At 37.8% G+C, this 14,376-nt stretch overlaps 1 long non-coding RNA gene across 1 annotated transcript; it reads right to left on the reverse strand.

Annotated features, from left to right (window-relative positions):
* Window positions 1–1,603: 1,603 nt before the first annotated feature.
* LOC131231631 (uncharacterized) lies at window positions 1,604–4,574 on the reverse strand. Its single transcript, XR_009164476.1, has 3 exons — window positions 4,396–4,574; window positions 4,020–4,115; window positions 1,604–1,804 (listed from the first exon to the last, which is right to left on the reverse strand). It is a non-coding gene; the product is annotated as an uncharacterized LOC131231631 (long non-coding RNA).
* Between the last annotated feature and the right edge of the window lie 9,802 nt (window positions 4,575–14,376).

Below are 14,376 nucleotides of genomic sequence, written 5' to 3' on the forward strand. Positions count from 1 at the left end.
AAAATTGGGCTTTACTGGTGGCCAAAAATGCCCTTAAAAGTCCAAAAAACCGTTGGTAAAGGAATTACTGGCAGTTGTACTTGAGCCGCTAAAGGGGGGGCATTGCTGTATCTTTTACCTGTGGTCGCACATCTTTATTGGCGTTTTTGATTACCGCCGCTAAAATAAATACTTTTACCGACACTTATTATCCTTTACCAACACTTTTGATGACTGCCAATAAAAACTATAGAAACGCCGATAAAAATTGTAAAAGCGCCGGTAAAATAAAAATATCATGCATGCATGTCCCTTGATAGTGGAATGATGGAACATGATTCATATAGCTAGCCCAATTAATTGGGATAAGGCTTTGATCTCGGAGAGGTATCCCTTTTCATGTGTGTCTTGGGATTCTAAGGAAGACTACTAGTCCCCCCAATAAAGGGATCTTGCTAAAAATATAAGAAAGCTCTGTGATGTATTTTAACCACCAACAAGAGAATATGAACCTTTGGGAGGACCCAAAAGAGCCATAGCACTCATACCCGTACCTTAATGCAGGTACAAGGGTCCAGTTGAAGCACTCATGTAACATAACATACTGAAACCCATATTCTAGCATAAGAAAAAATAAAAATTAAAAGAAATAGGGTAGCATCCAAATCCAATAGAAACAAAAATTGACATGTGACAACTCTTTAAACAATTCTTGCTAAAGATATGCAATTTTCCTTTCATATGGGGACAGGTTGGGTTTTGAGACACAATGCTAGTTGGAACTTATCAGTGGTTGGAAGGTAACTTATAATGCATCAGGTTGGAAATATTTCAATTTACCTTGCTTAATATTCTTGTATGCCTATTTTCTATTTCTTGAGAATGGAAATGTAGTATTTCAGATCACAAAGTGACAACTGGGCGCAATCAAATCAATTAAGATGGGTGGAGATATCAATTCCATGAATGAATGTATAAAATAGATGGGCATGAGAGGGACTTTTTTGTGGCCCACCAAAGACAAGGTGATTTACACCATTTGTTATGTTTTTTATTTACGTCCCAAGACATATGTAAAGAATAATAAATAAAGAAGGGTTTGATTTTGAATTATTGATGGAGAGTTATGGTTATAGTCTTCATGGTGTTGAGTTATAGTTCTAAAAACTCCATGACTCAAAGCCATGCAACAAATGAGCCAAATCCAACTTTGCCTAAAGTCAAATGATATTCGTCTGGCTCGGGCAATTCGATGCAACCTTGTAAAAATCTTCCCGAAGAGGTTTGACATGAATCATTTGGGGTCCATCAGCCAAAATAACTCGCCCTTGAGCAACGAGCACTTTACGCCAAGAGTACAAAGATCTAAAAGACCTTATATAGAAACTTTCATTTTAGATGGATTCAAACATTCCATAAGAATTACCAAGATCATTGATGAGTACAAAGGCAAAAACAATAGTTCTGCTTTGCTCAGCCCTGTGATATTCTCTGTAATTTGGTCATCATATTCATTACTTCCAATAAAAGAAAATTTCAAAATTGAGATGACTGCATGATCATTAAATCCACTAGTGCATTGTACATGCATCCATTATTTTAAAAAAGTATATTGGCAACTTCCAACTATGCATATATGTTGACAACTTTAAAAGATGGGGGAACTACCATTACAAATACGTTACGAATAAACCTCATTACAAACACAACTTTAAAATGAAATATACCTGTCATGGAGAGCAAACAGAACTCTATCCAAAGAGTGAGAGACATCAACCTCAATGCAATCTACTTGAGAAAGAAGGGCAGCACGATATGCATTCATCTACAAAGCATAAAAGGAAAGTTGATTTTTTTTTTCACTTAATATAACAGATCATTTCAGCCAGTTTTTTATTTCCACAAACCGAACATGTATTTTAGTGTATAGGGCTCATGTTGTCTTATTAGTAAATAAAAAATATAATTCACTAACTGCTTGAAAGTTATCATGGGGGTTCAAATTCCCTTTCTTTTCTAAGAATTTGTGTATCTTGGGACATTTGTGAGTCTCTTGCTAGTAATGAAACAACTAACAAGGACAAGGCAGATGCCCACCTGACAATCTTTGTTTTCTATGCCAGTAGGTCAATATGTTAGCATTTGGGTTTAAAAAAAAAAATAAAAAATCTAATAGAATAAGTTGAGCATCCATAGGCATATAACCACTGCATTCCATTTTGCCATGAATTCTACCTACAAAACAACTAAAAACCAAAAAATTTCAGATATCAACTCATACATATAAAACAATGAATTCTCCATCGAAAGCCACTGCATACATTGAAGGAACCTGTTGGGAGAGAGACGGCCACCCTTAAATTTGTAGGGTTCACCATGATGATTATTTAAAATCCATTCCACCTACTAGATGTCACATCAAAATTTCGGCCTGTGGCCCATGCAATCTAACTAGGAGGAATTGTTGTTCAAACTTCAAATTGCTTGCACTGCTACCATGAAGTAGGCAAATCACGTGCTACAATAATAGAACCATAGATAAGGGAGCAGGACTGAATAGAACCTTTTCCTTAGAATCCTCAAATCAGGGAAATGTGAGGGAAAAGTGCAGTTTAAGTGTGGTTTTGTAGTTTTACAAATTTCAAATTTAGGATTTGGAAAAGGGTTGTTTGGACATAACGAAATTACAATTTAATTGATGTTCCATAATTTTATAATTCTCAGATTTGGTATTGGGAAAGAGAGTTGTTTCGATGTCATGGTTAGAACTGAATGAGTCATTATGAATTGCTGAGTAAAAAAAAAAAAGTGAAAACAATAACAATTTGTTATAAAGTAACATTGAATTGCAAACAAATTGAATTACGAGCTACCTTCTAATCATAATTATAACGAATAAAATGATATGCTAGTCACTAATGAAGCTTAATATGACTAATCAGTTCTCAAGTGAGGCAGAAAAATGTACACAACATCATATATATACAAATGATACTGACCATTGAATTAGTAACTTATCATTTGGTTTGGTTACTAGCAACTATATGTAATGCCTTGTTACTCTAGTGGAGATTATGCCATCCATCCACATTGCGACTGTAGTGGAAGGGAATAATTGTAAAATTCTCTGGAAAAAAAAAAAACTGAATTCCTTGAAATTAGATGAAAATTGGTTTGCTCATATGTACATGACAATGGATGAGAAATATTACCTTCTGAACAATGACATCCAAAATTTTCTTTTGATTAATACTAGCAGGAATTAACAATAGGTTCACTATCTTGAGATGTAAAGGCACCATGGGTTGTCAAGAGTTTCTGTCTTTCCACAAGCTATTTCATGCCAAAATTCCTCTTGCAAGTACATTTTAGGAAGACATCCAACACTAGAGTATCTTTTAAAAAACACATTGTTTACCATTTTCTCAAAATCACGGAGCGTATCTTCTAGCAAACAACTTTTGGTTCATGTCCTAACATTAGCTAGTGCAATGGATGGCCAGAGTGGATATAATACATGACCTGTTGAACATCAAGTCCGAAGTTTTAGGTTTTTGAACTAGGGACCTATTCATAAGAGAGTCAGCTCCTGAATTGTACAAACACCTAATAACAGTCTAAGAAATGTCTGCTTATTAACGACAACGGGAATTATAAGGTCCCGATATATTGTAATTAAAGAATTACTGAATTTTAAAGGGATGTCATCCAATTACTAAACCAATCTTAATTATTAGCTCACACAGCAGATTCCACTGTTCAGCTCATATATACTAAAGGGATGTCATCCAATTCATTCTATTACTCATCACCATGAAAGAATCTAATTCGGTAAGGTTATTACTCAAAGTCAATGTTTTGAAACTGGACTAGATTTTCAGAGTTGTAAGGCCAATAAAATCAATAGCAAGATCAGTCATCCATGTATTGAACTACAAATTAGATTTCACCAAACAGAAGTCCTTTTGATTCAGCAGAACTGCTTCATGGATAGACTTGGGTTTCTAAAATTTTGAATCAGTGATAACACACCACCATACCTTTTTGTTCCATTATGGTGTTGAAGCTGCTTGCCTCAGCTTTGCCTATAGGACTACTCTGGCTTCATCTGCCACATTTTTCTTCTTGGAAGCAACCTGCATTCCCAAATTACTTTCATTTGGTTGTAACAAAGCAAAAATTAGTTAATGGGTTGCCCCAATTTCCTTCAATCGGAGTAGACCTGTGTCAACTCAGCACATGCGTATGACATCTAGGCCACATATCAGGTGGAAAACAGTGTACATTATCCAGCCAAAAGTCAGTCCAGAAAAAAACATGGAATCTTGTAATTTCATGAAGACACAGAAATGAGATCCCAGGAATCTAAATTTAAAGGAAAACCCAACTAAAATATATGAAAATTCAAATACCAACGTTGTAAATCTTCTGCAATTTCTATAACTCTCGCCTTTTAGCCAGAAAGGAAAATGACCCACCTTGTAAATCTTTTGCTATTTCTATAACTCTCACCTTTTAGCCAGAAAGGAAAGCGACCCAACAGAAGAGAGAGAGAGAGAGGAGATGAGACTCTCCCTCTTTCCTTCCTTTTCTTTTCCCTCCCTTCCCGTTTTCTTTTTTGGTTTTTTTTCCTTTATTTTTTTTTAAATTTATTTATTTATTTTATATTGGCTTGGAGTCCGAAGTTTTCTTTTAGTTTTTTTTTTTTAAGTGAGTGGTGACGTAGACCAATGAGGATTAGACAATCAGGGAATCCTTGTTTACCAAATAACAGAGGATTCAGACTCGTGCCAAAATAAGGGTCATTATTATGTCTTCTAATGCTTTCTTGAAATGAGTGCGGATGTCACATCATTTCTTCGTCCAGTGAAAAAGATACGCCGATTTCTCTCTTCTTTATGCTACACAGCTCGTCTTTTATGACACGAAACTTTTTTGGCCCCACAATGATTTATGCTTTAGATCAACACCGTACATCAATTTTTATAGACCATTCTAAGGCATGAGTTAAAAAAATGAGCAAATCCAAAGAACATGTAGACCACACTATAGAAAGTTGCGGGGATTAAACGAGTACCATTGAAACATTGCTAGGATTGACTTTGAGGTTTATTTGCCATCTAACTTCTTTAAAATGTCAAACTAACTTAGATGAAGGGAAAACACAAATATCAACTTGATAGCCTTTTGTGGCCCCGAGAAGTTTTCAACAGTGAGTGTTCATTTCCCACTAAGCTTACATGAGCATCAGATCTACCTCACTTTATTTATCATACCTGAAATGGTATGGAAAAATGGATGGATGCTCTGGATCTGATACATATGTCATGACACGTCGCACAAAAGTTCCGCATATCAACACCTTTTAGTTTCTCTCCTCTGACCTGGGAATGTGATCCACTATGGAGGGGATTAGGTTAGGCCTCGGCCTCACCCAAGATGGTGTGGCCATTGCCATGGTGCCGACCTTTATGTGTATATTCAATATTCACTCTGTTTATTCGTTATTTTCTGATCATGTTAGGATATTAGGGAAAAAAATGAAGCTGGTCCAATTATCAGGTGGGCCATAACATAAGAAACAGTGGTGATTGATCATTAATGAGCTGCAAGTTTTGGATCAAGATGATATGTGTTTTTTTTTCTCTTCATCCAGGTAGAGCTGGGCATCGGACTGAGTCGGATTGGATTGGGTCCAACTCGATTCAGTCCGAAATCTACATGGGTTGACCCGAACTCAATCCGATCTAGGACCAAGTCCGGGACATCTGACTCAAACCGATCTGGACCACTGCTGGCTTGATCCGATCTGAGTCTGACCCGGTCAGGGAAACCGCGCCGGATCAGATTGGGTACGGTTCGGATCGGTCCTAATATTTTTATTTTTTATTTTGAAATTTTTTTAAAAATAAAAGAAATTTTAAAAATTGTAAAAAATTGTAACAAAATGGCAGTGATTCTTAAATCATACAAAAGGAATAGTTTCATGAAAATCTAAGCCGTCAAAGTCACTACCTAAATATTGATGGTGCATGACCCACCTTGGTGATGTTTTAGAAAATCTATAGGCACAGCGAACCAGGGACGGGACCACCAGCGAGCCAGTGGACCCATCAACGAGCTAGGCGGGTTGCTGCCGGGTGGTGTGGGTGGGTGGGACCAACAACACCGATGAGCTAGGGCGAGCGAACCACCAACGAAACAGGGTGGGCCACCAGCGAGACAGGGTGGGCTACCACCACTCCAAAATATTTAAAAATCTAAAAAACTATAAATAAAAATGAAAAACGAGCAAGACAGGGTACGTACCTGATGAATGGAGCTGATGAACAACTTCTCGTTCGGGTCTGCTGAGTGGAGAGTGGCCAGAACGAGTTCGAGATCGGGATCACCGGATCGGGAGTGGCTGGGCTGTTGAGTGGAGTCATCGAAATGCCGGATCGAGATCAGGCTGCTGGGTAGGGTGTGGGTAGAAAGGGGATTTTGGGAATTTAGGGTTCGGGCATTCGGGTGCGGGTGTGTTGGGGATTTATGCTGCGGAATCACACAGATCTAGATCTAGGATAACAATCTAAGAGCAGCAAGTAAACACAAGAGAACATAGATATAACATGGAAAACCCTTTCGGGAAAAAATCACGACACAAAGCGATGGATCTTCATTATGAAAATAGAAATTACAAGAGAAAAGGACTTATCCGATTCGAACAACCTCGAATCTCACCCTTGCTACACTCTTTAGAAACCTTAAAACCCTTTTAGGAACCGTTGGAAGCCCTTTAGAAAGCCTTAACCATGCCTAGAAACACCTTAAGGACCCCTATTTATAGTTTATGAAACTCCACTTACACACCCTTGCGAAACCGCCTCAAATTTAAGCAGTCTGCACAAAATCCGCGCACTATCTGCATAACCCTTGACTAGTTGAGCCGTGTCCTTGACTGGTTAAAGGGCATCCTCAACTGGTCGAGTACCACGGACACCAAAAAATATAGACGCTGGACTTCGAGTCGAGCGAGCCTCAACCGGTTAAGCAGTGCAGAACATTGAAGACATCATTCTTTTGACAATAGGGTGCTATTGGTAGAGCTGGGCATCGGACCGAGTCAGATCAGATTGGGTCCAACTCAACTCGGTCTGAAATCTACATGGCCTGACCTAAACTTGATTTGATCCATGACTGAGTCTGGGTCATTTGATTCAAACCGATCTGAACCACTGCTGGCCTGATCCGATCTGAGTCTGACTTGGTAAGGAAAATCGAGTCAGATCGGATTTGGGCACGGTTCGGATTGGTCCATATGTTTTTTTTGAAAAATTAAAAAAAATTCTAAAAATAGTAACAAAATGGTGGTGATTCTTAAATCATACACAGTGTATAGTTTCATGAAAATCTAACATGCACATTCTGACATAAAATGAAAAAAGAAAATAAACCATGTCCAAAATCAAAAGTAAATAAACCTAACATGCACATACTAACATATAGATTAGGTAAAACTTTCATACATTCAATACCCTCTATATGATGAATGCCTTTGTGGCATGTAACTAAATTAACCTTGTCTGTAATAGTAACCCCCTCCTCCACCTCCACCTTCGTTGCCATATTCATCATTCGATTCTCTTTTTACTGATTCAATTACATGAGAACTCTTGGCCGATCCAAGCTGGATGTGTCCAAAAAATTGTCGTTCACTTCTGATGAATCAGATGGTGGGGATGCCTTCCCATTGTCCTCATTTACAGATGCAAGAAGTTTTTTCCACATGCTTTTTATTATCCGATTTGTATGGGATTCCCAACCGCCTATAAAATGCTGCAAGAGTTTTAAGAAACTTTGATAGTTTACTCGTGCCTGTTTCAACATCATGTTGTCTCCAAGGTAGATGTTGTTGTCTAGTACTTCTTGATCTGGATGTCATTTGCGAGCTTTCTTTAATGGCTTCTTTATAATCATGTTCTTCTTGTTCCCTTAAAATTCTTTCTTGTTCTTCTTCTCTACTAATTGTGGAAGGCCTGGAACTCGAGCTAGAGGTAGTTCTTCTGCTTAACCCTTCTTCTCTATTTTGTCACTCTATCTTGTAGCTGCAGGTACTGTCTCATCTATCTTGTCACTCTACTCTTCATCGAACTCCTCATCAACAGAGTTCTCTTTCCCTCATATCGGACACAGCCAATCCTGAGTACAAATGAGTGCTTTAATCGATTCAGGTGTAAGTGAGCTTCTATACTTACTTACGACCCTACTCCCCATACTAAAAGCAGATTCTAAATCCACAGTTGAAATTAGAATTGATAATATGTCTCGTGCCATTAACAAGAGCACATGATAATGTAAATTACTAGATCTCGTCCCCCACCAGTCCAAAACATCAAAATCATTTCCTTTGGATTTTACAATTAGAAGTTCCTCCTTGAGATAGTCTTCATGTAACGCCTCGACTTTTCACGACTTGAGTATATGACTCGTTTCCCAAAAACCCGAGTGTTAACCTTAAAGGATGGTCAAATTTCAGTATATATTGTTTTCTTTCATCAGAGTTAGCAGATTAGCGTAAAATAGACAAATCAACATAAAGGAAAATTTTATTTACATTTAGGATATACAAGAGGCTGCCCATAATGACTTATACAAACCAATGCCCCCATTCTTACAATTACAAAATGAAATAATATTACATATGAAATAAAGTAAATTATAACAATCTTGGAATGTGAAATCCTTTAGCAACCCTTAGCAATTACAATCATGCATCCTTGTCAATTATAGCCCGCTCCTCATTAAAATAACATGAATGTCACTTAGGCCACCTGTGCTACCTGTACGGTTACATATTTGATGGATGAGTGGCCAACTCAGTGTGAATTTCCCTCAAGATTACACACCGCTACATTAGATAAGCATAGTTATAAAACAAAGCGTACAAAACAATACATGATGCAGGTCTTATTAGATACATGGATGCGTGAATACAATCATCGCCCCGGGGATGCTCATCGGTGTAGACAGTGGGCTCGTCACCCATGCAATCATCGACCTGGGAAAATCATCCAGTCAGATAAATACATACATCACGTACGATAGTAATAGATGCTGGTCTGTGCCATGTATGTATGTTAGCCAAGCCATTATTAATTCAGTTACAATCAGCCAATTTAATTACGCTCAAGGTCACTACGGGGGTTTATCACCAGCGTGGGCCGACAACTCGGGCATAGGTCCCATACCACCATCCCCGGCTCATGAGGCTACCACCTTAGGATGTTTAATGGAAACCCGTCGACTAATGACCAATCATGTTAAGTATACGGGGCTTACTATCGCATGGTTGCACAGTATAAAACATTGAACCCATATAGGAAAAATAACAAAACAAAGACACGTAGGGCCAATATTAAAACAAGCCACATAAGGTAATTATCAAAATAAGCCACATAGGGCGAGTATCAAAACTATGCGATAAAAGACCACCCTTGAAAACCACTTAGACACAACAACCCTGGATGGTAGGCCCACATCAATGATCCATCTAGGCCCCCACTCTATAACCACTAGATCGAAAGTCCATTGCAATCACCATCAATCAAGTTACATCCCAAGTATGGGTGTACATTTATAAGTGGGGGTTTCCCATTAATGTACAAGTTTAAATCCCAGAAGCAATCCACAAGTAATCCAATAACATGAATTAAATATATATGATAAACATTAAGCATGTGATGTAGTAACTCAACTCCAACAATTAACACATGTGGTTATGGAATGGAGATATCATTTATAAATTAAAATAAAACTATAACTTAAGCTAATGGAAAAATGGAAAGCTCAAGGGGAAGAAATCATCACCTTATTTGTCGACTCGCCTTCTAAAGTTATTAGGAAGTGCGTGCCCCCTTAGACTTGGATCCTACCATAGATTATGGATTTATATGGTTAAATTAAGGTTCTACAAGATTATCTGTGGTATAGATTATAACCTAGGGTTTAGGTTACTTATTTTTAGGGTTTTGATGTGAAAGTAGGGTTTTCATCCTTGGGTTTAGTCTTAAGCTTAGATCCTGGGATTTGGATCATAATTTATTATCAATATTATTATTGTACAATGGGTCAAATAATATTCATAATAGGGGTATTATTCAATCCATATTAATAATGTTGGTCCATGAGTTCATATTTAAACATACTGACATTATCTAATATTTTTATAATTACTGATAATCCTTTAAATAATTTAAGTAATAGTAATAGAATATTTACTAATGATAATATAATAAGGATTAATACTAATAATTATATAAATAAGTATTACATTAATCTCATAAGGACAATGATAAATATTTTCTAATGCTAATATTCATAACTATAATGAATCTAGCCATGATAATAGCTACTATAATCTACCATGAATTATGAGTTTCTACACTTTGGTCAAACCTAACCCACTATTTATGTTTAGGGTATTGACCTAGAGCTTAGGTTACTTAGGTCTAGGACTTTATCCTGGAATTTAGGTCTACGATAAATCTTAGGGTTTGAACTCTAGTTGGTGTACCATTAATTACAATATAAACTTAATAATTTACAAGATAATCATTATCATTAGTGTTATAATTTATATTAGCTAACATAGTAATGACAATCGTTATGATGATAGCTAATATTGTGATCTATTCTTATAACATTTAAGAGTGATAAAACAAAACGCTAGAAGTTAACAATGATATTATAATTATTATTAATATTACTTTGCCTATAATAGCTATTATTATTATAAATAATTTACTAATGGCCATCCATATCTACTAATTGCACTTGGCTTGCTCTTTTGTCCAGCAAGGAAGATTTTTGTGTGAGTTTGGAGGAATCAAGGTTCTTACACCAAGATAAGTAGGTTTAGTGCTACACATAGCTAAGTAACATTCTAACTCAATTTCAACTAGGGAGTAGGAAGATCTACTAACCTTAGCCCAAGTCAAGGATGAGAAGCTGGTTGGTTGGTTAGACACCCTAAGATGGTGTTAATCTGGCAAAAGATTGAGTCAGATTAACAATACAAGCCAACTGCCTTCAAGATGAGAACCGGTTCACTGAGTCAACTCGACGGACTCGCTCATGCTTATCATGGATCAAAGCCAACTGCTCGAACCTCATTGCTGCCATAAGCAAGATATTGAGCCCAACCCATTCTGGATCCCATTTACTAGACTAAAATGAACCCGAACCAGATTTGATACTCGCTGGCCTTGGTGGACTCAAATGAGTCAACTCAAAAGCAAGGAATGCTACACATCTTCTCCTCCTCCTCCTCTTTGCCACTCTTGTTGGCACATCCAGCACCATCTGCACTGAGACAAGCTCGATGGGACACGCTCAGACGTCGCACCGAGCCCAACCCGACTCAGGCGAGTTGCATTGGGTCGGTCCCATGCGGCACAAACAATGCGGCGCTGGATCCTTCTCTCTCTCTAATCTTTCTCTCTTCTCTTTTCTCCTTCTATTTTCTTTCTTCCTTTCCTTTCTCCCCACTCAAGCCAGCTGCAACCAACACCTATCTGGGCCCAACCAATTCTAAGAATCAGTGGGTCGCGATTTACTCGACCCGATGCAGACTCGACCCGCGACCCATCTCCCTCTCTATGTCTTCTCTTCATTTTTCTTCTTTCTATCCCTTTTCCTTCCTTTTTATTATCACCAACAAGCTCAGGACTCAGCCTGATCGAGTCTGAGTGAGTCAGTGACTCGGTTCGGGTAAGGCCGATGCAGCGCAACGGCCACAGACTGCACCTCTGTCGGGCTTTCTCTCCTTCCACTTGCTTCATCTTCCATCTTTTCTTCCTCTCTTTCCGTCTCAGAACAAACTACTAGCCACCTCGACACGCCCCGAGTTAGAGCCTAACTCGGACGGTCAGATGTGAGGCACCACGGCCCAACCGATCACACTCCCCTGTTCTCTCTCTCTCTCTCTCTCTTTGTTTTTCTCAAGTGCGGCTGCCATTTTCGAGTGCGGCCGCAGAAATAGGAGAAGGGACACTATCTCTCCCTTTTGTAGGGATTCCAACACCCCTTAGGTTCGTTAGATGCGAATGGAAGGCTAGGATTTAATCCCGGAGCCTGGTTTCCTTGAAACAGCTAATACGTTGCTGGTTTTGGACGTCAGTTTTTCTCAGACAATCCCTAGCACGCGAGCAACGAACGGATGGTTGGGATAGCATTGGGGTGAACGGATAAGATCCGTGGCTTCAACATCACACGGATCGCCAGCGTGGCGCATGGAAACGTTTCCATTTTCGGAAATGTGGTTTTCTACAGTCCATTTGCGACTGGAATTGTGGCCACACATGTGCATATCTCTGTGTGAAATGGCTAGGGTTTTGGTTAGCCTTTAGTAGTGCACACGATGGACGGTTCTGATCGCCCAAGCGGGTCTTGATGGTGGGCCACTGATAAACACACAGATGGTGTCCGTTTCAAATGAAACCGAGCGGGAGAGAGATGCCTCTCCGTTTATGGAAACTGCGGGTCAGCGCTGGTCAAACCAGCTGCCCGGTTTGGTGCACTTCGTGCACAGTGCGTTCAGTGCACCCGCACTTCGTGTGGTGGCCCACTGTGTTGTGTGTGACTAATCCATACCGTCCATTCATCTTGGGAGGCCTTATAAGGGACTTTGGCCAAAGGTTAGGTGGGACCAAGGCTTAGGTGGGCCATACTAGTTGAATTACGTCTTTTATCATCGAATGTGTCAACCTAATGGTCGGATTAGTTCCATTTCGATCCTCAATGGTCAAAATGTCCTAAGGGTCACTTACATGTTTAAGCACACCATCATGTGCTACTATTCAAATAATATATTAATTTTAATATTAATATACTATCATATACATGTTATGGATCACATGTTTAGTAGTATATAATTCATAATATATAATATTATATTATACATGTGAATGAATTTAAGACTGTACAATATATATTTAATTAAAATCATATTTATATTCCATGATATTGTTAAATAATATAAAATCTTATTAAAATATCTAATAAATCGTGTACACATATTTTATAGAAGATATTTAGTACCACATCAGTATTTATAGTTTAATTATACATTGTAAAATTATTACTCATTATAATATTATTTTCATGATATTTTATATACGTTAGTTATATACATATCACTCTACTACAACACATTTTCATACATTATTTATATGATAAACAATTTATCAAATACATCCATAATTCTTTGATTTATGCTTGTGTAAAACTTGTAATATAACAAATATATATATATATATATATATATATATATATATATATATATATATATATATATACACACACACACACACTTATTAAATATTACCGAATGGTTTGATTCTTCTATTGAAGTGATTGAGATCCTAAAAAAGACGTCTCTGGACTAATTTGAAAATTAATCGAATGGATGGCTTGATATACGAATAAATGTTGTACTAGACGATTGAGATTGATGAATTGGGGATTATTGGACGTTGATGTGTAAGGAAAGCTACGTGTGTTTCCACACACGTGTAAACTGGTTTAAATTTTCATGGTAGCACCCGAGTACTGAAAAGTATGGGGTGTTACACTTCAAGTTTTGATCTAAGCGTCTGTATTTGAGTCCCTTTCCGCTGTGCATAGTAAGACATGAAATCATCTACCGTTTCTTCTTATGGTTCATCAACTGCAAAGCTAAAACTCACATGAGGAGATTGTTCTTTTGTAGTGCACATATAGAAATTGTATAATTCACTGACTGCATCAGAAATCTTTTTGACCTTAGCAACACCCATTGCACCATACAACTTACTACATATGAATTCAATCATAATCATCTTGTATCAGGATCAAGAACGACCACAACAGCCATTATCGATTACACTCAGACCAATACTTATCAAAATTTACCTAGATACCCATGGTCATTAAGTGTAAAAAGTTTAGTCCACTACTGCTTTTGTGCAAGGCATCTTTTACCTTTCAAAGTTCAGGCAGAAATATATTTGTTCTTGGATACTTGTTGCCTAAAAATTTCTTTGTACTATTGTAAAAAACTGAAAAGAACTTACGAACTGATTCAACCCTTGACTAATCATCTTCAGAAGGCGGCCAAACATATGCACTATCACGCTCCTCATAGTGAGTGAATCTAGGTCTTAAATCTATCGCTGAATCCAACATTTCAAAAGTTGAATTCCAACGTGTCATGACGTCCAACTTCATCGTTCTCTGAGTTGACAAATTCAACTGCTTCACGTTCTCATTTCATGTATGTAATTGTGAAGGTGACCCCCGTACGTACTTCACATTCTCTCTTATGTTCTTGATCATGAGATCGATTGTTTTAACGTTATCTTGTACAATCAAGTTTAG

The sequence above is a fragment of the Magnolia sinica genome, chromosome 17 (assembly GCF_029962835.1).
Source record: "Magnolia sinica isolate HGM2019 chromosome 17, MsV1, whole genome shotgun sequence".
Classification (NCBI taxonomy): Eukaryota; Viridiplantae; Streptophyta; class Magnoliopsida; order Magnoliales; family Magnoliaceae; genus Magnolia; species Magnolia sinica.